The sequence below is a fragment of the Bubalus bubalis genome, chromosome 6 (genome assembly GCF_019923935.1).
Source record: "Bubalus bubalis isolate 160015118507 breed Murrah chromosome 6, NDDB_SH_1, whole genome shotgun sequence".
Classification (NCBI taxonomy): domain Eukaryota; kingdom Metazoa; phylum Chordata; class Mammalia; order Artiodactyla; family Bovidae; genus Bubalus; species Bubalus bubalis.
Window position 1 is genome coordinate 84211511 of NC_059162.1, and position 26759 is coordinate 84238269.

The following is a 26759-nucleotide window of genomic DNA, read 5'->3' on the forward strand; positions in this document are numbered from 1 at the left end:
TATTTTAATTAATTTTGTTTCTCCTGAAGACGTCATTTGGTCTGTTTGCAATTAAGGTTCATACTGCTATTATATAAAATGTTCCCTCATTGTTGGGAAATTACAGACAAGGAAGACTAGGTTGATGACTGGAAAAGCTACCTTTGTACTTTGGAAAAAAAAAAGTTGTATGAACCTGTCATAGCTCTAGTCTGTGAGAAATGTAAGGGACTTTAATGGGTATTTTAGTAGAACCACTTAAAATTAAGTGATGAATTGGAATGGGAAAAGTTATTCCAATAAAAGCAAACAAATTAACTCACCTGACCTTGGTCCACATAAAAGATTCATTTTCTTAATGGAAACAAACTCTTTGAGTCTAGCTCAGGTTTAACCACTGAAGTGTATGTGGAACCTAAATTAAGCTATAGAAATGTACGCCTCCAGAAACTCAGGTGTACATGCACAAGTAGGTAGAGAGTCCTAATAGCTGAGAGAGATGCCACTGGCATGGTCTAGCATGACCCACTTCCACAGTGATTACCACGTGAGTCAAAAACCTGTTAAGACCCAATTAACAAAAATGCTATGCATCACTGATGCGTGCTTTGTCCAGAGCTTAATTCCACTGTTTTCCTAGGTAAATTCTGTCTTTCTATTCATTAACTTTCTCTTCCCTTGGGTACAAGAAGCAACTTCTTCCACTTTGTTTAAAAAGGTTACAGAAGATCTGAAAGTTACAGGGCAGTGAGTATGCCTGTTTATCCACTGCTCTACGAGAGTAAGGTAACATATGTCTGCATCATACATTTGGCATTTGTGACGCCTTAAAAATCACGAACCTTTCTTATTTCACTAGCAGTCTGAAACATAACTAAATGCAGCCTGAGCAAGTTGGAAATGTATTGGTCTTTCCTCTTCTTCCTACCTCAACAACAAGAACTTTGTTTTAATACAGAGTAGAAGTAATTACTGAGCAGTCATTCTGGGAGCATCAGAAAAGTTAGAGTCTAGGCTGTATGCTTGAAGCAAAACACTGACTTTTTAGAGAAGAGTCAACAATGGTTCATCATTTTAAGAACCATTGTAAGAACCATTACCCTGGGTCAGTTCCCTCGTCTACCAAGCCAGGATTCTAATTCTTATGGGACCGCCCCCACTCCACCCCCCCCAAGAGACAGTTTTTAAGAAGGGATAGCTGGGCTCTGAACGTCTCTCAACGTTCTTAGCTTTATTAGATGATGTCTTTCACGTATTCAGTATCTAAACTTCCCTTGAAAAGTGTCCCTAATGTGAAATACCACAAAGAACTCAAAACTTCAGATGAGAAAATGTGACTGTTGTCTTTCTGTGGGTATATTTCACTTGCACAGGAACTTAAACCCAAATTGTGTGGATGCTTGCTCTTACTCAACTAGATAAAGGTGAAAGTCAAAGTGTTAGTCACTCAGTCATGCCCAACTCTTTGCAACCCCACAGACCTGCCAGGTTCCTCTGTCCATGCAATTCTCCAGGCAAGAATACTGGAGTAGGTAGCCGTTCCCTTCTCCAGAGGATCTTCTCAGCCCAGGGATGGAAACCAGGTGTCCTGCACTGCAGGCAGGTTCTTTACCTCTGAGCCGCCAGGGAAGCCCTAGATAATGGTAGATAGACATAAAACTACTCCTGGGGTGAACTGGGCTTCCCAGGTAGCTCAATGGTAAAGAATCTGCCTCCCAGGGCAGGAGACGCAAAAGACGTGGGTTCAATCCCTGGGTTGGGAAGATGTCCTGGATTAGGAAATGGCAACCCATTCCAGTATTCTCATCTGGAAAATTCCATGCACAGAGGAGCCTGGTGGGCTATAGTCCATGGGGTCGCAAAAAGTTGGACAGGAACTGAACAGACCACAACAGCTGGGACAACTAGGCTACTTACATAGTCCAGAAATGACCTTTACCTAATCTTACACATTCAACAGTTAGAAGATTTAAAAAAGAAAAAAAGCATGGGGCAGGTAGGCAGCACTGTTTATAGGAACGAGTACTCCTGCTTTGAGTGTGCAACCCTAGGAAAGCCACTTTCTCATCAGGACCTGAGTTTCCTTATCTATAAATAGTAGGGGGTTGTATTAACTAACTTCTCTGAAGTCTAGATATTGAAAACTCTCTTTTTACATATGTAAAATTATCAGCATCCGTTTCATGCAGGCCAATGCCCATTTTAAACAGCAACATATGAGGGGGTTATGCTCATCAACACTTTCACTTCAGCTACATATTTTTTATTTCACACATAATAAAGCTCCTCATTTGTAACTGGGCTCTTCTCATCCCTGCAGATCACAACTCATTATGGCCCATTATTCTTCCTCTTCATTATTTATTAAATTAAATAGGTGCTCAGTACAACTACATTTTTAACTCATTCACCCAAAATAAAGGCACATGAAATAAGGTTGACTAAACAACCCGATACTAAAACAATACATAACAGGCAGTTTCATCTCAATCACTCCATTCAGTTCAGAAATCTTCAGAGTTTAAAATTTGCCAGACATTGATTGGGCTTCGTGCATGGGAGTCAAGCCTTGCTAAGACCCTTGCCCTGAAGGAGCTTCCAGGCTACTGAGGACGCCAACAGCTACTCAACAGCAGCTAAGAGCCAGGTGTAGGCAGGATATTCTTCAATATCCCACCTGTTTTCAAGGTTTCTGCAGAGTAAAGGGCAAGGTTTTGGTGAAGAGTGCTTAGGCTTATAAATAAAAACAAATAAAAATGGAAAATAATGCAAATTCTAAAAGATTTATATTTTTTACCTTTTAAAGGTAAAAAGGCTCACTTTAAAAAAAAAAGGCTCACTTCCTACCAAAACATTACAGTCTCCTTTCCATTTTTAAGGTCATAATTATTCTTTTTCAATGTCCAGGAGTATCAAGAGAAGGCAAAAAACACGGCAAACTTTATTTTAGCCAGGCATCTTATGAGACTATTTCCCATGTCTGTCGGACAAAGTAAATGGTCGGATGATGGTTTTATGAATTTACGGTCTCTTGGGAAGCCCTCCTCAAACAGGTTAGTTATTCATTCAACCTAGAGGAAGTTCTCTCTTTTGAGTAGTTCTTAACTTTTTAAGATAATGGGATCATTTAAAATCTTGACAATTGTTACCAACTTTCTTCTCAGAAAAATTCATAGGCAGCATGCAATTTCAGGAACTAATACACAGACCACAAGTTAACCGAGCCTGTTCATCCTGTTCATTATTTGTATTAATGACCTGAATGATGGCATATTAACAACTGATTGGTGAATCAGGCACACTGGAATGAAACTAAGATGTCTGCTAACATTCATCTTTGAGTCTAGATCCCTAGGGTTCAAAAAGAGCTCCATATGTTGGACGGTACAGTGCAGTCAGCAAGAGGACAGTGTGTGTGTGTGTGTGTGTGTGTGTGTGTGTGTGTTCATTAAAAAAAAAAAATCAACTACGTACAAGATGGCAGAGACCATCTGGGCAGCAGTGGTTGTTAACATACCTGAATGAGGAAAAAAATTCCATCAACTCTGTGATGTTCCTGAGGTGAAATGGAGACCAAGGAGAGATGTTAATGAGAGGCAGATTTCAACTAAATAAAGAAAGCATTTTCAAACAATGTGCATTAAGACGGAAGAGGTTGCCCGGTGAGTAAGGGAGCTCTTCTACCTGGGGAGGGGCAAGTTAGAGCAGTGCAAGAAGACAGAACTAGGTTCTAATCTCAGTTTTGCCTTAAGCTAGACACATGAGCTCAGGCAAGTCGCCTTATGTTTATATAACTTAGTTTCCTCATCTGTAAACCGGAATTTATAAAACCTACACAAAGTCAACTGAGACAGTGAGAAAGTATCTACTACACTATCTTGCAGATATTGGGTTTTCAACATGAGTGCCTTCTTCCCCACTCCCCCTCTCTCTTGCTTTTCTCTGGAAGTATTTAAGCAGAGGCTCTTCGGGGCATCAGACAGGAGTTTCTTACAGAGGAAGGCCATTAGACGTGATGGCCTCTAATATCCTTTTAAGTCTAGGGTTTGGTTAGCAAAACTGTTCTTAGGTGATATCTCTTCTACATTATGTGTATCATGTTGAAAATAATTTACTTTTGTCCTTCTCCCTTCCTTGAGCAGCCACCTGAAAAACAGAATGAATGCTCCTATTTTTCTTCTTAGGTATTATATGCTTGCTGGCTCATTCCACTTTATTTCAAAGAATTTTCCATAAGCTCTTAAATGCTTCCATATGACACCATATTCTGCAGGTAACCTGAGTTCATACCATTCCCCAAACACGAGTCCCTATAAAACATTCCAGGATCTCTTTGTGTGCTCTGAATAGAATTTGTTAGGCTGCCAAATCATTCGGTCTTCTCCAGATAGCCTTGTCGTCCCTAACTTGGGTTATCAAATTCTTTTATCAGCATATTTTAATCAAAGCCTTTCAAAACAATCTGAGGGTTAGGAAACACCATAAGGTCTAATAGAAAAAGGCAAGAGGGTAAAATAGAACTACCAAGGGGGACAGAAGCAAAGGGTTATTCTGACTTTGCTTTAGGATACAACCTCGGCGAAAGCTACTGTCATCTTAGGAGGGAAAAAAAAAAATGCCAGCTCAAATGTCACATGTGAATACATTATTGGCCATTCATAAACAACAACAAAAAAGGAGGTATTCTAGTTTTCTTCCTAACCCGTGACTTTACACAAGATCGTTCATCAGCGTAGTTTAAAAGGAGGAAATCTTCTCTTTTGTCAAGATATCATCATCCACCACTCAAAAAAAAAAATGTAAAAATCAAATAAAAATTTTTCAGGAGGGAGAAAAGTCCCAGGCTCCACGCCTTCTAAGGCGGCAGAGATTCACTCCTTTCGTGGTGAGAAGCAGAAATGGTGGGCGCGATCCAGAGTCACAGCTGCTTTGGAAGCCGCGGGGCTCTGCTGTCATTTCAGAAGCCTCGCTGCACACACACATCTGAACATGGCCACCTGGATTCCCTCCTCCCATGGAGGGAGGCCAGGTTACAGCGGTGCCATCAGCACGGCTCTCTGCAAGAAAGGAGGAAGGCCCCTACGAGAAAGCTTGCCACCCTCCACGCAAGATGCTTTGTCAAAAAGGGTGATAACTAAAAAGAGAGAGAGAGGAAAATAAAAAACAAAAACTGGCTGCCTCCTCCCATCCAGCCCCAATTTTATAACTAAAGAAAAATCATTGTTTCTTTCATTATTCCTCTCTTCCAACCATGACAATCAACACTCTTCAGCAAGTAACTCATCAGTGGAAAGCTATTCAAAGAATTTTACATTGATAACGCTACACACGAGGAACTGGAGAGAACTTTGTTGATAATTTGTTCTGAACCTCTCACCATTCAGATACCTGGAATGTCTGCTCCTCGCCCGGTCAAAATAGAAAAGCCCTGTGAAGGATTCGTAATACACATCTCCTTGTGTGTTCTGGACAGAATAAATCTCCCCTTCCTCCCATTTATACAACACTCACTCCATTGTTCGGTTGTAAGGTCTGTCTCCACTGCAAGACCTAAAGCCTCTTGAGTGAGACCCAGGCTTATTCCTCTTTGGATCCATAATGCCTCACAGAATGGCTGGCTCAGAGAAAATTCTCACAGTTGCCCCAATAAACGGTTGCTGAATTAAGTGGGATCAAAGGACACTGAAGGTCAAGAAGCTAAAATGACTGGCCAAGGGTCACACAGCCAGAACAAGAACTAAATCCCCCAGTGGGGCTCGGTCTTCTCTTCCACATGGACTCTCTCATGCTAAAAGAAAAGTGCCAGGAATGGCTTAGGATTTTATTGTCTCTCGAAGCCCAACGGTCCTTCTTTCAACACCGAAGCAACTCTTCTTCCAGTAAGGCACTCAGATTCAACAAAAAGGAATCTGTTTTGCCTAGTATTAAATAATTTGATAAAAAGCTGGTAAAACAGAAAAGGTTTTGCACATGCAAATCTGCCCTTGCACCCAATTTCAATTCTCTTATTTTCCTGATCTATATTCCTGCTCTCCAGATGGACCATCAGCTTTATACCAATGCCAGCAACAGCTTGCGTATTGTTTGTTTAAAACAAAGATGATGGATTAAATATCATATGCAATGTGAGGAAAGAGGTTAAGGCTAATATTCCTGTTCTGAAATATATCATAAACCCAGTCCATGTAGCTTTTTTCCCCAGTGGACTCGTATAAATAAAAATTTAATTTTATTTTTCAGACCCATAAGAGGAAGCATGCATTCATCTAGAATATGGAGCCTTTCCATCGCTCCAGATTTATTCTTGTTCTAAGGCATCATTACCCTCCAAATTATACAGACTTATGTCATTTCATTGAAACACTCATTCAGCCATCACATGCCCAGATCCAACAGTAACACTTTTGTTGTAAAATTATGCCAAAATGAGCAAACTTGAAATTCTTTCACCTATATTTGAGTACTCTGCAAAATGTCTTTAATCATCTCAAATAAATTCCAACCAAGAAAAAAAAAATCTACAGTTCCAATGCGAAATATATAAATCAAAGAAATCACAGCAGAGGTCTCTTTTTGTACCCGACACATTATTATACAAAGCATCCTACAAAGTGTCCAGAGTTGCCAACAGCGTGGACTGTGTATCAAAACCAGCCCTACTACGTAGGTTTCCTGCCGTAACTATGGATTCTGTCCTGCATGTTTATATGTAATTTCCATTAGAAAAATGATTTAAGGGGGAAAAAAACACTTTTTGAAGCCAGGAAGAAAGAACTGTGCAAAGATAAGTCTATCAATGGATTCTGATGATAGGATATCATTTAAGTAGATTATCATCAACAAAAGAATACTGATTAGGCTCTAGGAAGTCTCAAGAGGACTATCTCTAGAAAAAGAAATCAAAGGTGAAACTCTTCACTACCTCCACTACTCTCCCAGATACAAGGACGGGTATGCTAAACAGAAACAAGGAGCCCACCAGAATAGTCACAAACGCACGGCCTAATCTTAAATACAGTTCAGGCAACAGTTTCTTGACCAAAAGTTTTATTACCCTGCCATTTCTGTCACCCGGTCAGCTTGAAACTTTATTTAAGGCTGGAATTTGGCCCTCCCGAGTTGCACCATGAAGAGAAAATATTTAAAGAAAGGTGTTTTGCAATTCCTATGTTTGGAATGAGTGATCAAATCTGTAGTGCTACCAACGCTTTCTAGATGCCAGTTCAATGACATCCATTTTATATGTCAGGACAGAATAGCAGGCAGATTGTATGTCTAATGAGACACTCCGCAACCCTGTACCAACTCGGGGATGCATGTGGGGTAGTCTGAAACTGTAAAATATGACCCTTCCAGCAACTTGACTGCCAAAAGCACAATTAATCCAGTCTTATTGCACTATAACTCTCTCCGTTGTACAATACTGGATTGCCATTTTCTCTTGTATGTTTGCACATGTGAGAATATTAGTGGACTAACAGGCATACACAAGCATTCAGACAAATAAAGCAAGCAATAATACAGAATGTTCCCATTAGCAATATAAAAAAATAGCCACAAATACATCACGGTAAACAAGTGTAGACATTAATAAATTTAACTTTTAAATGTGGAAATGTCCCATTCACAAGTCCAGAATGTAAGTGCTATCTAGGACCCTGAAGCTTAAATTTGGGTTAAATGAAACTTCAGGTCCCTTACAGCTGTAACATTCTATGATTCTTTGAGTCTATTTTTATTTGTTCACTTGAATTTCTTCTTGTCAGGGAAGGTAGCTTTAGCCTCCCTTTAGAATATCTTTCCACCTACACATCTTCCTACTGCAATAACACAAGTTGAGCTGAATGCACAGTTATGTAACTTTAAGATCAAAAGAAAAGAGAAAAGAGAGTCCTACCCTAGCCCCACACGCTATCACCACCAAGACTCAGCACAGGGAACATTTAATTTTACCAGTATATTAAAGGCTGCACTAAAATATTTCCCAACAGGTTAGGTTAAAAATTCTCCATACTTTGGATTTATGGGGGGGTGGGGGGTGGGGTGGGGAATCACACCATTGAAAGTTACCTGAATAATGATATCTACTGATCTGACTGCTATCCTTCCTTCACAATGCTATTTAAGAACAGCAAAAAGAGTCTTTTATTGTACACATCTACTTATGGAGTGCAAATTCTTTGTCTCATAAAGTGAACTCTATTTGTATTGAATATATATTCACTATTTCCTGCTAATGGGGTAAAAACTGATTCCAGATGAGTAGAAAAATGCCTTAGTTTTCACAGAAAATTCATTCCAGGGGGGGAAAAAATGTTTAAAAGTTTTTAATAAATCTATAACTCTGTAGATTGGTTTCTAGTTTCTGCTTCTATATTTCACTCCTCAGGTTTGTTTTTTTTTTTTTTTTAAAGGAGGGTCAGTTTGCAGTAACTCAGTATATGTTTACATTCTGCGCATAAGGTTGCTGATCTCCATCCAGAATCCAAGAGAGCTTTTATGTTTTCTTGCCCCAAAGAGAACACCTTTTTAGAAGAACAATAGATACAGCATGGAATATCACCTGAAAAACAAGAGTTCAAAAAGCCCCAGGAGGAGCAGAGTTAAAGATGATCATTTAATCAACCTTAACTCACACTAGAATATTTAGCGATTGCATCATTCCTAGTACACAAGTCACACGCTGTCCTCAGTGCGCTGCATTGAGTAACAGACAATGCAACGTTTTAAATTTGATTTCCTAATGTCCTGGAGGTCAATGTAAGACCTTGCAATTTGTTAATATAGTTATCGTAAATTTATTCTAGATTTTTAAAACTGGACCTGTACTACAGCTAATAGATACTATTAACAAAATAAGTCACGAGGCCCTCATTAGACATTATAAAATGCAAAGCACTGCCATGTTCAAGTTTTAAATCTGATCGGGGCAGCTACAAACTTAAAAGTATCTTCTGCCCTAGAACTTTCTATTGACTACTGACTATTGAAATTGACTATTAATTTCTGATGTTTATATTTTCCTAAAACTTTGAACCAGCTATGGTGTTTAAAAGGGAGTTTGTGCAAGAGCCACTTTTCAGCTTGAAATGGACTTAACTGCAGATTGTTAGTAACTTTAAACACCCAAACGTTACACAGCCTCATAGGTGTTATCTTGATCACTTTTAAAGACATTTTCAGTAATGTCCTTTGAGATGGGACCAGAAATGACTTTATTACTTTCCCAAAGGCTTCACTCACGAGCTTATCACTCTGATGGCAGCTGTGTTACTGAAACCTGTCACTGTCACGGCAGATGTGACATAAGTGGACATGAGAGCAACACCGTTAAAAACGACCGGAGTCTGCCTGGAATGCCCAACCCTGTGTAGCAACAAATGTTGGTTTTCATTCTAACAATATTTCCAAACAATCCTTAAATCTGGCAGACAGAAAGAATACTAATCACCTAGATAAATGTGTTTCTTCTACACTCTGGAGAAGCGCCATAAGAATATATCACGTTTAGGAAGCTTATGTGAGTGAAGCACTGTCCCACTTGGCATAACTTACTGAATTTCATATTACTTTATTAGGAGGTTGGTGAAGACACTGGGTAAAACTCTACAATTAAGTTAATTCAGTCCTGTCCTCTCATAATTACAAATATTAAGGGGCCCAAACCAAACCTATGGCCAAGTTTACACCACCTGATATAGGCCAAAGAAACATGGTTTGATCTATATGAACCAAAAAATAAAAGTGAAGGGGGAAATCCCTTTTCCTTGGCTTTGATTATCCAAATATGCTATCTCTAAAGATCAGGCTCCCTTTGAGATGTGAGTATACCCTACCAAGCCGCTAGACATGCAGATTTTCTCCTTCAAATGTGTATTAAACACATGTGTATTAAAAACAATACCAAAGTTAGCAAATTCACAGACAAAGTGAGCAGAGACCAAGTTGTTAAAATTCAAAGGCATTAAGTACAAGTATCTACTTACCAGCTATAAATGTGCTACATGTGTACTAGTTTCTTATTGAAATTATATATAATCTCATAATATACATTTCTTCCCCAACAATGAGGCAAGCAAATATGATGATGAATATGTATTTCCCTAATAAAGATTTTCAGTTACAATAAATGGCTCAAAACTTCAACCCCAAAGATTGAATTTTTTCACTTTTCAGAGTTATAGTCTGAATAGATGCAAAAATTTAACAAGAAATATCACAAGAGTTATTTCAGCCAAATTATTTAATGAGCACCCATGCAATCTATGCCAAATAAAAATGAAGAACACAGCGCGACGCCAGCTTCTCTGATTAATGCATCCTAAGCTTACATTTCCATACAGTTTCTTTTAATTAAAGACAAACAGAAATTTCCTCTCACTAAACACTTTTAGGTTCAAGTTTACTTTCTAGAGCTATTTCTAAAAGTGTATATCATTTGTTTTGCTGAGTAACTGAATTACTTCATATGATAAAGCCATTAATTGTGTAGACCTGGTAACAAAGGAAGAGCACTTGGCCCAAGAACACAGGTTGCAGGGTTTACTAGTGGTGTGGACTTTAGGAGTTGGGTAAGCATGATCTTGCAAGTGTCACTAGGGAGAAAAATATATAAATAAGAACAAAATCACCAAATTATATGCATAAATATTTAAGATTTCACGGGAAAAGTTACCAAAGAAAAAGTTTGTGTACAATATTCCTTTCAGCTAGAGATAATAATTTATCCGAAAATTAGCCTGAATAACTTTCTGATTATATTACAGGAGGAAAAGACTTACAAGATTTTTCTCATTCTGGACATTTTTTAAAAGGGAATCCTGAGCTATCTGCCAGATGAAAGTGATTTTCCTCTTATCTGAATGTCTGTAGCAATTATTTCCTCTATTAGTGTTTGGTGCTTACCCTCTGGTGCTTATAACACGTCGCAGGACGCAGCACAGTCAGGTCAGACACACCCGGATTCAAATGCCACCTCCACCACCACTAACTTGCTCTGTAATCTCACAGCAAGCTACTCTTCCTCTCCCAGGGAATTTAGTTCTCTCTCTCTAGATCACTCTCCCCCAACACACCACTGTCCACGATGGTCTTCCTGTCTTCAGTCCTTGGGACACGGACACACACACACACACACACACACACACTCTCTCTCTCTCTCTCTCCTTGGGACACACACACACTCTCTCTCTCCTTGGGACACACACACACACGCACACACTCTCTCTCCTTGGCGCGCACACACACACACACACACACACTCTCTCTCTCTCTCTCCCTCTTCTTGGGACACACGTACACACACACTCTCTCTCTCTCTCTCTCTCTCTCTCTCCCATCCCCACCCAGTTCTCTGCACGTAATCATCTCTCTACTTGGATGCTCAGGTGTCCATGGTCTGATTCTCCACATTTCCATCTAAAGAAGGCCTTTCATTTATTCTCTATCACCATGTGTTCCCTTTAGAGATTTACCACATTTAGAAATTAGTTATGTGTTTACCCACCTCCCTGAACTTTAAACCCCATGAAAGCAGGGCTCCACCTGCCTTGTCCACTGGAGCATTCCCAGTACCTGGCACAGTGGCTGGTACATAGTGGACAGCCAACAGTGAGTTAGCTGGATAAATCGACTACCTAAAACAATACTGACTGAAAACATCATTACATATAGACTTATTTTCTCTACTCAGATTCCCAGAAGTGATATTACTGTTCTGAATTTCTTTCCCTTTCTTTAACCAAGGCAACTTTCATAGTCTGTGGCCCAAGAGACAGTCTCTTAGGGACTGGCTATACTTTTATCATAAGATGAAAGGCAATGTGAGACAAGGGCTATGCCATATGCATTTAAGCTCAGAGCCTTATACACAGTGGGCACTCAATAAATATATCTGAGAGCTTTAATAACTAAATGATAAATGTCAGTCTGTCAGGATAATGAATTATTTGTTGCTGTTGTTCAGTCACTAAGTCATGTCCGACTCTGTGACCCCATGGACTGTAGCCCACCAGGCTCCACTGTCCATGGGATTTCCCAGGCAAGAATATTGGAGTGGGTTGCCATTTCCTCCTCCAGGGGATCTTCCCAACCCAGGGATTGAACTGGGGTCTCCTGCATTGCAGGCAGATTCTTTACCAGCTGAGCTACCAGGGAAGCCCAACGAATTATTAAGCAACTCTTATTAGTGAAGAATATTATGACCTCTAAAACAATCAAGTTATGGTTACCAAAAAATATTAACTGAAAGGAAAACAAAAAAACTGTATATATAATATATACATAAATATATATATATATATATATATATTCTACATTATATAACATCAAAACTATGCCTACCAATAAAAAATTATCCCTATTTTTTCTGTTCTTAACATCACTGCAGACTTGACAACAAAAGATTAGGATGGAGAAAGGCTTGCTCCTAAATGTAAGACCTTAAATTTTTAGGAGGAAAAGAAATGGTATTAGGGAGACCAAGCAAATCCTGTATCCCAACCCAATAATTACAAGCATTCTTTCTCTGGGGCTCATTCGTCCATCACTATGGAGGGATTTATATCCATAACCTCCATTAACATTAATGGAAGGTAGCCACACAATTCACCAGAAGTCCACTAGAGAATCAGGCCTGTAAGAGAAAACATTTTTATTTATTAAAATTTACAAAGAATTCCTATATAATGCAAATAGTGATGCCTCTGTGAACAATTTAACTCTGCTACATTCACAGAAAATCCAGTTCCTAAAGCTACATGCCTCTAAGGTCTACCACCCCCTCCACTTTCAACAAAAGACTGTCCTTTGCTACTCTATAGTGAGGCCAATAACAAATAGTATCTTTAAAGTATTTCTTGTCAATAAAAAAAAAAGCACAATTTAAAACGGAATGTTCTAACAAAACACACTCATACATGCAGGAAATAAGGAATTTACAAGCCAACACAGGTCATTATTTAATTTTTAATTAGGTTTCACCTAACAATGGAAAACTAAGTCTTCCTTCATCCATTTAACAAAATGCTCGTTTAGAATACTCCATGCCTTACAAAGCTTCCGAACAGATGTCTAAAATGAGAATTCAAGACTCAGGAAAATATGAAATTCACTTTACTCAGTTCTCAAGCGATCTGATAAACAAACAGCCTCACCCACTGCAGTCATGGCTGATAATTTATTTCCAGAGTCTGATGACTAAATGGCAATTCACTTTGCTGATGAAACATTCTTTATTTGGGTGGGATGCACACAGATACCAACTTACCGAATGTCATTCCCACAAGATAATAGACCATAGAGAAGATGCATGCCAGGCAGTACTGCATCAAAAAACCACTTTTCACCTATCAGAAGATGCCTTAACAACCGACAATGTTTATCAAATTCACAAACCTCATTCCTGTTAGGCAAAGTTCCAAAGTTGACTTTGTTTCTTCATTAAGGCCATCTAAACTTTCTAGTACCCATGTTTTCTGCATATTTGCAGATATTAAAACTCCTTAACTTTGCAAATATTTTATAGCTATACTTGTAATGATAGATATGTCCTGTGAACTTATTTAAATTAACTCAGAGGTCTCGCTTTCACTGTATACAAGGCTTCCTCAAATCCATAACACAATTCTACTGATATGTGAGAATTCCACAACATTATTTTGGAATCTCTAACTTCAGCCTTGCATGCATACCACTGACCTCTGTTATAACTGAGCAGCCTTGGAAGCAGAGGAAACTGGCATCACACTCTCTTAGGAGAGAAAAAAGGAAAGACAAGGAGATATGGCAGATATTCCTCAGGTCACCCTTAGGAGGGAAGGGAAAGAACAGGGAGATCTACGGTTTTCACCATCAAAATATCCACACTTTAGCTACAGGACTGTGAAGTTTCAAATAAACACTTGAACCAAACTCTTAGCTATGCCAAGGGATAATACATCAAAGGAACCACATGTGGACCTTCTCCCTCTTTGAGGCAGAGGCAACTGGACAAACTTTTTCCACCCATCCAGGAAGAAGTCGGTGAGCTCCTCGTGAGTGAGGTGAGCAGCCTTGCTCCACAGTTGGCCTGCTAAATGACTGAGGAGTGAGGCTTCACGGTGCACCCCAGGCTCCATTTCAACCACCTGCCATTTCTGGAACACATGCCCTAGGCTCCCAGCCCCACACTCTGTCCCTTCATTTCCCCTGCCAGTCTGCAGGGCCCTCCCTTAACACCACCTCCCTCACAGAAATCGTCCTCATTCTCCTCAACTAAGAATCAATATAAGCACATCTCGTTTCATGGCTCTTTGCCTTATTATGCTTCACAGATCTTGCATGTTTTACAAGCTGAAGGCCTGTGGCCACCCTGGTTGTTAAAAGATGGTTAGCATTTTTTTTTTTTTTTTTAGCAGTAAAGGATTTTTAAATTAAGACAGGTACACTGCTTTCTAAGACATAATGCTTCTACACATTTAATAGACTACAGTATAGTGCAAACATAACTTCTATATGTACTGGGAAACCAAAAAATTCACGAGACCTGCTTCATTGTGATATGCGCTTTATTTTGGGAGCCTGAGACTGAAGTCGCCATATCTCCAAGGTGTGGTTGCACTGTCCTCTCTTGGGCCACGTGGGTCCTTCGTAGTCTACATTTAACAGAGCACTCGACACGTCTTGCCTTTTCCCCTACCAATATCTGAACGTCTGGAAGGAAAGAACATTTCCCCACTTTCACTATTTTTCTGCTATCAACATATACCATGTTACCTTATTTCTAGTAAATGATTAATAAGTTATTTGCTGAATACTTAAGATGAGTACTTCTACCAAGGCCAATGCATTCTCTCCTCCTAGAGGAATATAATACTCAATTTTCTCCTGATTATATTAAAATGCCCAAAACGTGGTGTCTGAAGTCAAATATCTTCTACTCTCTTGAAGGCACTCTCAGATTACGTACTAAGAACAAGGTAAATATAGAAAAGTGACAAGAAGAATGATAAAAGTCACCATGTACACACCATGTCCAACCTTATCAAAGATAAGCCTTTAAAAGATAAGAAGAAAAGTCCAGAACATTCTCCTGAGTAACTCTGACATGCCCTCAACTTCCAAGAAAAATCAAATATTGACAATGAAACGATTTGGCCATACTCAAAAGAAACAAACTGTGTTCTTTAAAAACCAACTTAAAAACAACAGATGGAAAAATAATCTGGAGATTATTTTCCTTTGAAAGGAGAATGGAAATAATGTTCATTTTCCCATATTGATCTTTTTAAACATATAGAGTGAATTAATCAATATTAAATAGAAAAAGAAATTTAAAATGTTATTATATCAAAACATACCGTTTTAAGTTTTAAGTGCCATCCAGAATCAGACATCATTTATTTTTTTCCAAAGCACCCTTGCTTTTTTCATTGGTTTAGTTCATTATATTACTCAGGGAGTAGGAAATAAGAGCCATTATGATTTATAATTTTGTGTAGGGACAACTAAACTGTCCCTAACTCACTCCATCCTTTTTTTCAAGGCTCCCTGCATTGAGAATCACGAATAAGCTTGGCGAAACACTTCTTAAAACATGTCCCTGTTCAAAACCTCTGCAAGATTTCCTAACGCTTAAATCTCTAATTGGGCACTCACTGCCCTCCCCAAGACGAACCCCATCCCAACTGAATGTGTCCACTCACTTGACCTGGAACAAACCTTGCCTATTCCTGCTCCTGCACTTACACACATGCCTTTCCCTGGCTCTCCAGGTCTTCTCTCTAACTAATCCCTATCATCACCCCTCTTTATCAGCTCATTTCCCAACCGTCCTTCTACTAATCAAACCCACTAGTCAAATTCAGTTGCATACAACAGCCTTCTGCTGCTGCTGCTGCTGCTAAGTCGCTTCAGTCGTGTCCGACTCTGTGCGACCCCAGAGACGGCAGCCCACCAGGCTCCCCCGTCCCTGGGATTCTCCAGGCAAGAACACTGGAGTGGGTTGCCATTTCCTTCTCCAATGCATGAAAGTGAAAAGTGAAAGTGAAGTCGCTCAGTCATGTCCGACTCTTAGCGACCCCATGGACTGCAGCCTACCAGGCTCCTCCATCCATGGGATTTTCCAGGCAAGAGTGCTGGAGTGGGGTGCCATTGCCTTCTCCAACAACAGCCTTCTAGACCATCTCATTTCTTCATGAATTGTCTTCTACATTTCTAGACAACATGTTCTCTTTGGTGTTTATTTATTTACATATCCACAAGAAGAATACATGTTTCATACCAGCAAGGACTACGTTGTACATATATAAGATTATGCCCCTCACCATATCCAGTACAATGGCTCACATGCTGTTGACACTCAAAACGTATTTGCAAATTAAATATTTCTAAGACATTCATTTATAAACTTTAGCTTGTAAGATCAAGTTAAACAATATAAAGTAAGACTATAATGACTGAATTAAGATAAACTATGTATTATAAACAAATACTTTAAGACATACAATTTTAAAGTGAAACTATCATTCGAATCTTGCCTGATCTCATCATGTTTTTAGGGCTAATACAGCATTGGAAATACTGACTAAGCAGCCTAATTTCAATTCCTCAACGCAAAATTACTATAAAAATTAACAACAAAAATCCTAAACCTTGCTGGTGACATTTTATTTCCATATATGCACAATATAATTAATGTAAACTCAATGGTAACAACAATTGCATACGAAATAAATGAACGTTACACCTACAAACAAGAGTACAGAAGAGTTTTGCAGGTTGGTCTGAAAACTCCACCAATCCACTATATGCAAACATGTCCCTGATTTTAAATGAGTCATAGAAAAGAAGATAGTTTACTGTACTAAGTCATCCCCTAGGAAACTAACTGCATTTGGGTGGCCGTTAAAAAATAAGTTTTCAGACTAGAGTTGTGAGCTATCACACATGTAGAAGACCTGGGTAAAAACCACCTTTAACATACCCTTAATCTACAACAATAAAAAGGCAAATACACGACACTGAAAACACCTGGACAATATGAACAAGACCAGCCAAGACTTGAAAATTTTAACTGACCATGTAAAATCTACAAAGATGCTTAATAAATTCTATACACACACATACACACATGTTCATCATACATCCAGTGAGTCATGTAATTCTACACTACTACATATAAATGAAATTGTACCTTGATTTTAATCTCCTGTTAATCTCTTTACTATCTTGTTATCACTTTGAGATATGATTTAGGAACCAGAGTGCACTGGGTTTTGTTTTTAATTTTCAAAGCATACTAAAAGTGAAATATTCTAAAAAGGATACAGAAAATATTCTTAAATACAAAGCATTTATTTTTTAAATGGCATAACTCAACATACTAAAGACATACTCAAGCTGCCAGTTTTTAGAGCATGGCTTTTTTATAAAAAAAAAATCTATTTTGGACAAATAGGATTAAGCTTCTTAGACAATTCTTTGTTGTTTTGACTTCAACAATTTATGCAAATGAGATGTTAATTAGTGTAATTGTAACTTAAATTATGCTTGTGTAAACCTCTCCATTGGTAGAAAAGTGTGGGAATCTACACAACTGGTATTTAAAGTAGCTGTACTAACTCCCTTCTGAAAGCCCAGCATAGCAAGATCACTTTCATGTCTTTACAATTTGTTTTTATGAGGTGATAACATTTTTACAAATACCATCATTTTTGGTTTTTTATATTGTAAGTGACAGTCTGACATTTTACAACTGGCTTATTGAAAACAAGAATTGAGCACTCTAGCAGTAACGGACATTAACTGCTGAATAGAGATTCAGATGCTAATGAGGTGAGAGGGGCTCCAGAAAGTTTTGATAAATGCTACACACACTCTAACTAGCTGTGAATGTGGGTTGACAAAGAACATCTACACCAGGGTTCAATAAAATGTAACCCTTTAAATTAATCATACTGGCAGTATTTAATAGAATGCACAACAATCTCCTTTTCTGTTGGCCATAAAGCTGGAGAAACGCAAAGTCTTCACAAATGAATGCTCCCACATTTCCCACTCCACACTGCTACTTTCATTTGAACGTCTACAGCTGTTTCAAAAGTACTTACTGTAAATAGCAAAGTATAAGCAGATTTCAGAGTCTGACTCTTTCACAACAGAGGATATCATTTTTTTTCCTGCATTTTTACGCCTAGATTGAAACAAAACTCCCAAGAAAAAAACATGGAAAATTCGAGTACCAGGTACAGAACCCAGCACATAGTAGGTTCTCAATAAGTGGCATTTCTTGTTATAAGGAATATCTGGCATCTTATTAAAAGAAAAACCATCTGCTCATACACGGAAAAAAAAAAAATCAAGAGAATTCTGGAAATAAGGCCTTCTGGCTTCAAATTCACTCACTTAAGGTAGGCCTTTGTTCTTCAGGGACTTTTGGGAAATTCATTTTATAGTTTTGTGAAGAATTTACACAAAAGAAAAATTAAAATGTCCTACAGAGTAAAAGTATAATGAGCCTTATTATCACAAATGTCAGAGAACCTCAACTTATTTAATTTTTTGATGTTCACACTAATCAAACTCTTCTACTGATTGCAAACTTCTAGAATTCAACAGACTACAGTTCAAGAGATCGCCCTTATATTTCTTAAGCAAATGGAGAACATTAACATGTTATTTCTCCTTAAAGTGACAATCCCTAATATCCTTTCTGGTTTTTGCCAATTTTAATCTTGGCAGGAAGTGGAAATCTGTGCACTCAGCAACACTGCAATCTTGCTGGCTGTCAAAATTATGTGTCAGCCAATGCCGGAGTGGTATTCTTGTCATTTCACCACGGTAAGAAACTCACCAGTCTGACATATAAAGCCTCTAAAAGTAGTGATTTATGCCAAAATGCAGATACATTTACCCGCCACCTAAATTTCATTTATAATTCCCACAATTACTATAACTTCCTCTAAATAAAAGTCTCAAATATAGCTCTAATTAATTTTATAAATCAAGGATACTTAAAAAAAAAAAATCCAAGGAATGACTATGAGTGAAATAGGTTTAGATTAAAAGACAACTGAATTTTTTAAAACACACCTGCATCTCTATTAACACATTAAACTTGCTAGCATGCTTGCCTGAGGATACTGCATACTTTTTAAAAGTCATTTTCTCCCAAATAGTCTCCATGTGAACCATATATTTCCAAGTCAACAAACTAATCGTTTCTCAATAGACTGCATAAAAATGATACCTTTACCCTTCAGCGAGCACTGGTTACTCTTTGACTTTTTAAGAGTAAAAACTCTCTCACTTAAAAAAAAAAGAAAAAGTGAACAAGTAGAGAAACGTCTGCTATGGTTTAGAAATGGCCATTTAGCCAAATTGCATACCTGTGCTGTGTCAGCGTCCTGGCAGAGCCATCTCATTCCACTGGTCTAATGGATGGCAATTGAATTTAATTAACAAAACTCCTTTGACTTAGTCTCATACTGTGCTGAATGTAATGGAATCCTCCTTCTACCCCCTCTCTCTCTTTCTCCCTCGCTTTCTCTCTCCCTCTTTCTTTTGCATTCAAGTAAAAATGTCCTTAACTGCCATCCACTTTAAGAATATTAAAGGCTATACATTATACTTAAAAGATGTAATATCGTCATCTCCTTCCCCATGACTTCAATTTAGTTACTGAATTATATAACATAAAATAATTAAAAAGATACTTTGATAGTGATACACAGTACAGATTCAATTACCACAATGTATCCATTAAAGGTACTTTTATAGTATGAATAAAATGCAAATCCTCTTTATGGATCAATACCAGAACATAATTCTATTCTTCCTCTTAAAAAAAGGAAGTTAACTATTACAAATCATCCTCACGTGAAAATGGAAAAAACATATTTCTTTGAAAATTTTCTATTAATCTCAATATATTAAGAATGTTACTTTCTCTATTATACTCATTTTTAAACAGTAGACCTAAATTCCAGCAATATTTGGTAATCAGTAAACAGAGAACTTGTTTACCACTCCTTCTCATATTTCTCACATTTATTTAAATTCCTGCCACTAAATTCTGAGAGACATTGCTATTAATTAAACAATCTTTCCTAAATAAAATCAAGAACACACCAAAAAAAAAAAAAAAAACATGCTCCTAAGGGATTCTGAGTAAATATTACTACTCTGCCTAACTTTTGCCTGGCTGGGCACTCTGAGACAAGTTCCTATGATTGATTATTGTGGTATCTCTGAATCTTTGACTTTGAACCATAACCTTTTTTGCGAACAATGACAGTTGGGACTTACCATTTGCCATCTGTAGAGATGGAGGGGGGAAAAGGACTTTACATACATTAATCAACCAATTAAGAGCAGACTTAAACAAAACACTAAAGCATAATAAACCCCTGACTGCTTAATAGCCTTCTACTTTTAATAGTTGTCTTCCTGCAGTCTGCTCACAAGATTAGGAGTAATCTGTTCAAGTCTTAACAAAAATTGCATGAGGAAATGGGGGTGGAGGGGGGGTAAACCAACCCAAATCAGGCATTTCAAATTGTGAAAAATGATACTTAAGGATTCTACAGTTCAAATTAAACACTTAAGAAGCTGATCCACATACCACAGTAACAAAGAATCTCAAGTCAACATAAAATTTAGTCCCTGTCTTTACTGAAATATCTAGAATGATTCATTTATACACTCTAGCCTATCATTGTGAAATTTTAGATGATCACAATTTTCAAAACACCACTCACCTAATAATTTTTACTACTTCATTTGGCATGAAGTAATTTGCCCAGAGAATCTGAGGTTTCGATTTTTGGTAATATAGAGCAAATCTAGTATGAAAAATTAGGGTAAAATTAATAAAACTAGGTAAGGTTTTGCTTGACCTTTCTCTAATTAAAATGTGATCAGCAAATGTCATATTTAAATAGTAAGGCATTAACTCAGTCTCATTCATGGATAAAAAATAAACAAGAAATCAAGGAAAAAGTCAAGAATGCCCACCCTCACAGGTTAATTCAACAATGAATTGGAGGTACTAGCCAGAGTAGTCACGTGGGCCTTAGGAAGCATCACTACCAAGCTAGTGGAGGTGATGGAATTCCAGTGGAGCTATTTCAAATCCTGGAAGATGATGCTGTGAAAGTGCTGCACTCAATATGCCAGCAAATTTGGAAAACTCAGCAGTGGCCACAGGACTGGAAAAGGTCAGTTTTCATTCCAATCCCAAAGAAAGGCAATGCCAAAGAATACTCAAACTACCGCACAATTGCACTCATCTCATACGTTAGTAAAGTGATGCTAAAAATTCTCCACGCCAGGCTTCAGTAATACGTGAACCATGAACTTGCAGATGTTTAAGCTGGTTTTAGAAAAGGCAGAAGAACCAGAGATCAAACTGCCAACATCTGCTGGATCATTGAAAAAGCAAGAGAGTTCCAGAAAAACATCTATTTCTGCTTTACTGACTATGCCATAGCCTTTGACTGTGTGTATCACAACAAACTGTGGGAAATTCTGAAAGAGATGGGAATACAGATGACACCACCCTTATGGCAGAAAATGAAGAACTAAAGAGCCTCTTGATGAAAGTGAAAGAGGAGAGTAAAAAAGTTGGCTTAAAGCTCAACATTCAGAAAACTAAGATCATGGCATCCGGTCCCATCACTTCATGGCAAATAGATGGGGAAACAGTGGCTGACTTTATTTTTTGGGGCTCCAAAATCACTGCAGATGGTGACTGTAGCCATGAAATTAAAAGACATTTACTTCTTGGAAGGAAGTGAAGTGAAGTGAAGTTGCTCAGTCATGTCCGACTCTTTGTGACCCCATGGACTGCAGCCTACCAGGCTCCTCCGTCCTTGGGATTTTCCAGGCAAGAGTACTAGAGTGGGTTGCCATTTCCTCCTCCTTGGAAGGAAAGTTATGACAAACCTAAGCAGAGACATTACTTTGTCAACAAAGGTCTGTCTTGTCAAGGCTATAGTTTTTCCAGTAGTCATGTATGGATGTGAGAGTTGGACTATAAAGAAAGCTGAGCACTGAAGAATTGATGCTTTTGAACTGTGGTGTTGGAGAAGACTCTTGAGAGTCCCTTGGACTGCAAGGATATCCAACCAGTCCATTCTAAAGATCAGTCCTGGATGTTTATTTGAGGGACTGATGTTGAACCTGAAACTCTAATACTTTGGCCACCTGATGCGAAGAGCTGACTCATTGGAAAAGATCCTGATGCTGGGAAAGATTGAGGGCAGGAGGAGAAGGGGACGACAGAGGATGAGATGGCTGGATGGCATCACTGACTCAAAGGACATGAGTTTGAGTGAACTCTGGGAGTTGGTGATGGACAGGGAGGCCTGGCGTGCTGCAGTTCATGGGGTCGCAAAGAGTCAGACACGACTGAGCAACTGAACTGGAACTGGAACTGGAGCCAGGGTAGTAAGGTTAAGGAAAATAAAAACATAGCATTTGAACAGCAGAAATGAAAATGTATGATTATATACACAGTAAACACAAAATAATTTACAGACAAATTTCTGGCTGAAAAATATGTAAATACAGCTACACAAAAGATCATTATTCAAACATAAACTGTATTTCTATACTAGAAACACAGAAATATATTTTTCTTTTTTTATTTTATTTTCATTTTTTATTTATTTTTTTTTCAGAAATATATTTTTCAAAACACAATTTACAAAATCCGCTTTGCAAAAAAAAGTCAAGACCTGGGTGAAAAATAATACAATTTACTGAAGATAAGATGTAAAGAAATGGAGAGACATACCATGTTCATAGATGTAGTAAGGCTGACAGTAAAGGATGTTAATTTGCCTCAAATTCATCTGTAGATCTAATACATTTCTAAACAAAATCCCAATAGGATTTTTCATGAAACTTGACAAGATGATTTTAAAATACATATGAAACAGAGAGGTGAAGAATAATTAAAAATACTCCTTAAAATAAAGTGTAAAGGGTTTGCCTTATCAGAGAGCAAAACTAACTTACAAAGGCTTAGTAACTGAACAGCATGGTTTTGATACAGAGTAGACAAGCTGATCCGGCTTCCCTGGTGCCTCAGTGGTAAAGAATCCACCTGCAATGTAGGAGATGCAGGAGATGCCAATCCAATCACTGTGTCAGAAAGATCCCCTGGAGGAGGATCTGGCAACCCACTCCAGTATTCTTGCCTGGAGAATCCCAAGGACAGAGGAGCCTGGCAGGCTACAGTCCATAGGGTCACAGAGTCGGATACAAATGAAGCAACCGAGCACAAACACACACACACACACACACACACCCCAACAAGCTAATCACTGTAATAAAACAGTGAGTCTAAATACAGACCCACACAAATATGAAAACTTAATAAATGAGAGAACACTGAAGATCATTTACAAATAGAGAAACTATTTAATAAATGATATAATGAAAACTATTATTCAGAGAAAAAGATGAAATTAGATCCCTACCTCATACTATACACCAAAAATAAATTCCAAGTGGAATACAAAATTAAATGTGAGACGAATATTTAAAGATGTATGACAAATACAAGGTATCTCTAAACTCAAAGGATATCTTAAGACACAAAAGGACTAACTGTAAAACAAAGGATTAATAAAATATATATTAAAATTAAGAATTTTTGGTCATCAAAGATACCTTAAAGAAAATCAAGGACAAGCCACAACTATGCAAAGATATTTGCAAACATAAAACACAAAGGGACAGAAATAAGAATGTGTGAAGAACTTCTACAAATTAAAAAAAAAGATAAGCAACAAAACAGAAAAAAATGAGTAAAAGTCATGAGGGTTTATGTCACAGAAAAGGAAAGATAGTGGTTCATAAGTATACAAAAAAGGTACTTAATCTCATTAGCAATCAAATTAGAAATGCAAAATAAGACCACGCTGAAATACCATTTTATAACCACCAGAATGGCAAAAAGCAAAAATTTGACAATGGCAACTGTTGGGTTCCCCTGGTAAAGAATCTGCCTGCAATGCAGGAGACCTGGGTTCAGTCCCTCGGCTGGGAAGACCCCCTGGAGAAGAGAATGGCTACCCAGTCCAGTAGTCCGATCTGGAGAATTCCACGGACTGTATACTCCATGGGGTCGCAAAGAGTCAGATGCGACTGAATGACTTTCACCTTCACTTCACTTTTCAAGTGCTGGAAAGCATAAATATAAACAGAATCTTTTAAACACTGCTACTATTTAACTTCTATGCAGAGTACCTCATGCAAAATGCTAGGTTGGATGACTCAGCTGGAATCAAGATTGCCAGTAGAAATACCAACAGCCTCAGATATCAGGTTGTTGATATTTGAATGCGTTTCTAATTTGATACCACTGTAACGGCAGAAAGTGAAGAGGAACTAAAGAGCCTCTTGAAGGTGAAAGAGGACAGTGAAAACACTGGCTTAAAACTCAACATTCAAATAACTAAGATCATGGCATCCAGTTCCATCACTTTGTGGCAAATAGATGGGGGAAAAGTAGAAACAGTTACACATTTTATTTTCCTGGCTCCAAAACCACTGCAGTTGGTGACCATGGCGACGAAATTAAAAGACACTTGTTCCTTGGGAGAAAAGCTATGACAAACCTAGACAGCATATTAAAAAGCAGAGACATCACTTTGCTGACAAAGATCGGTATATTCAAAGCTATGGTTTTTCCAGTAGTCATGTATGGATGTGAGAGCTGGACTGTAAAGAACGCTAAGCGCTGAAGAATAGATGCTTTTGAATTGTGGTGCTGGAGAAGACTCTTGAGAGTCCCTTGGACTGCAAGGAGATCAAACCAGTCAATCCTAAAGGAAATCAGTCCTGAATATTCACTGCAAGGACTGATGCTGAAGCTGAAGCTCCAGTACTTTGGCCACAGAATGCAAAGAGTTGACTCATTGGAAAAGACTCTGACTCTGGGAAAGATTGAGGGCAGGAGGAAAAGGGGGTGACAAAGGATGAGATAGTTGGATGGCATCACCAACTCAATGGACATGAGTTTACACAAACTCCGGGAGATAGTGAAGGACAGAGAAGCCTGGCATGCTGCAGTACATGGGGTCACAAACAGATGGATACAATCTAGGGACTGAACAACAATTATCAGTGAGAGTGTATATAGGTATAACTACTTAATAAAATAATATTATCTTTATAAAAAATGCAATACTTACATGCTCTACGATTCAACAATTCTACTTCTAGGTCTATACCCTAAAGAAGCTCTTACACACACTGTCCAGAACATGCTACTGTTCATAACACTTGTTAATAACAAGAAGAATAAAGAATAACAAGGCGAATAAAGGACAGAAATGGCATGGACCTAACAGAAGCAGAAAATATTAAGAAGAGGTGGAAAGAATACACAGAAGAACTATACAGAAAAGATTTTCATGACCCAGATAACCATGATGGTGTGATCGCTCACCTAGAGCCAGACATCCTGGAATGTGAAGTCAAGTGGGCCTTAGGAAGCATCACATGAACAAAGCTAGTGGAGGTGATGGAATTCCAGTTGAGCTATTTCAAACCCTAAAAGATGATGCTGTGAAAGTGCTGCACTCAATATGCCAGCAAATCTGGAAAACTCAGCAGTGGCCACAGGACTCAAAAAGGTCAGTTTTCATTCCAATCCCAAAGAAAGGCAATGCCAAAGAATGTTCAAACTACACACAATTGCACTCCTAGCAAAGTAATGTTCAAAATTCTCCAAGCGAGGCTTCAAAAGTACATGAACCGTGAACTTCCAGATGTTCAAGCTGGTTTTAGAAAAGGCAGAGGAATCAGAGATCAAATTGCCACTATCCACTGGATCAGCAAAAAAAGCAAGAAAGTTCCAGAAAAACATCTACTTCTGCTTTATTGACTACACCAAAGGCTTTGACTGTGTGTATCACAACAAACTGTGGAAAATTCTTCAAGAAATGGGAATTCCAGACCTCCTGACCTGCCTCATGAGAAATGTGTATGCAGATCAAGAAGCAACAGTTAGAACTGGACATGGAACAATAGACTGGTTCCAAATCAGGAAAGGAGTATGTCAAGGCTGCATACTGTCACCCTGCTTATTTAACTTATATGCAGAGCACATCATGCGAAATGCCAGGCTAGATGAAGCACAAGCTGGAATCAAGATTGCCAGGAGAAATATCAATAACCTCAGCTATGCAGATGACACCACCCTTATGGCAGAAAGCAAAGAGGAACTAAAGAGCCTCTGATGAAAGTAAAAGAGGAGAATGAAACAGCTGGCTTAAAACTCAACATTCAGAAAACTAAGATCATGGCATCCGGTCCCATCACTTCATGGCAAACAGATGGGGGAACAATGACAGACTTTATTTTCCTGGGCTTCAAAACCACTTCAGATAGTGACTGCAACCATGAAATGAAAAGACACTTGCTCCTTGGAAGAAAATCGATGACCAACCTAGACAGCAGATTAAAAAGTAGAAACATTACTTTGCCAACAAAGGTCTGTCTAGTTAAAGCTATGGTGTTTCCAGTAGTCATACATGGATATGAGAGTTGGAATATAAAGAAAACTGAGCGCCGAAGAATTGATGCTTTTGGTTTTTGTTTTTTTAATTTAATTAATTTTAATTTATTTATTTTACTTTACAATATTGTATTGGTTTTGCCATACATTGACTTGAATCTGCCATGAGTGTACGTGTGTTCCCCGCCCTGAACCCCCCTCCCACCTCCCTCCCCATCCCATCCCACTGGGTCATCCCAGTGCACCAGCCCCGAGCACACTGTATCAT

The 26759-nt window shown here is 38.3% G+C and overlaps 1 protein-coding gene and 1 long non-coding RNA gene across 6 annotated transcripts in view; both read right to left on the reverse strand.

Moving 5' to 3' along the window:
* Window positions 1-26759, reverse strand: part of NFIA (nuclear factor I A) — a 405480-nt gene that overhangs the window by 348509 nt on the left and 30212 nt on the right. The window lies entirely within an intron of this gene.
* Window positions 8361-15961, reverse strand: LOC123465904. The gene is made up of 2 exons (XR_006641216.1): window positions 11287-15961; window positions 8361-11144 (listed from the first exon to the last, which is right to left on the reverse strand). It is a non-coding gene; the product is annotated as an uncharacterized LOC123465904 (long non-coding RNA).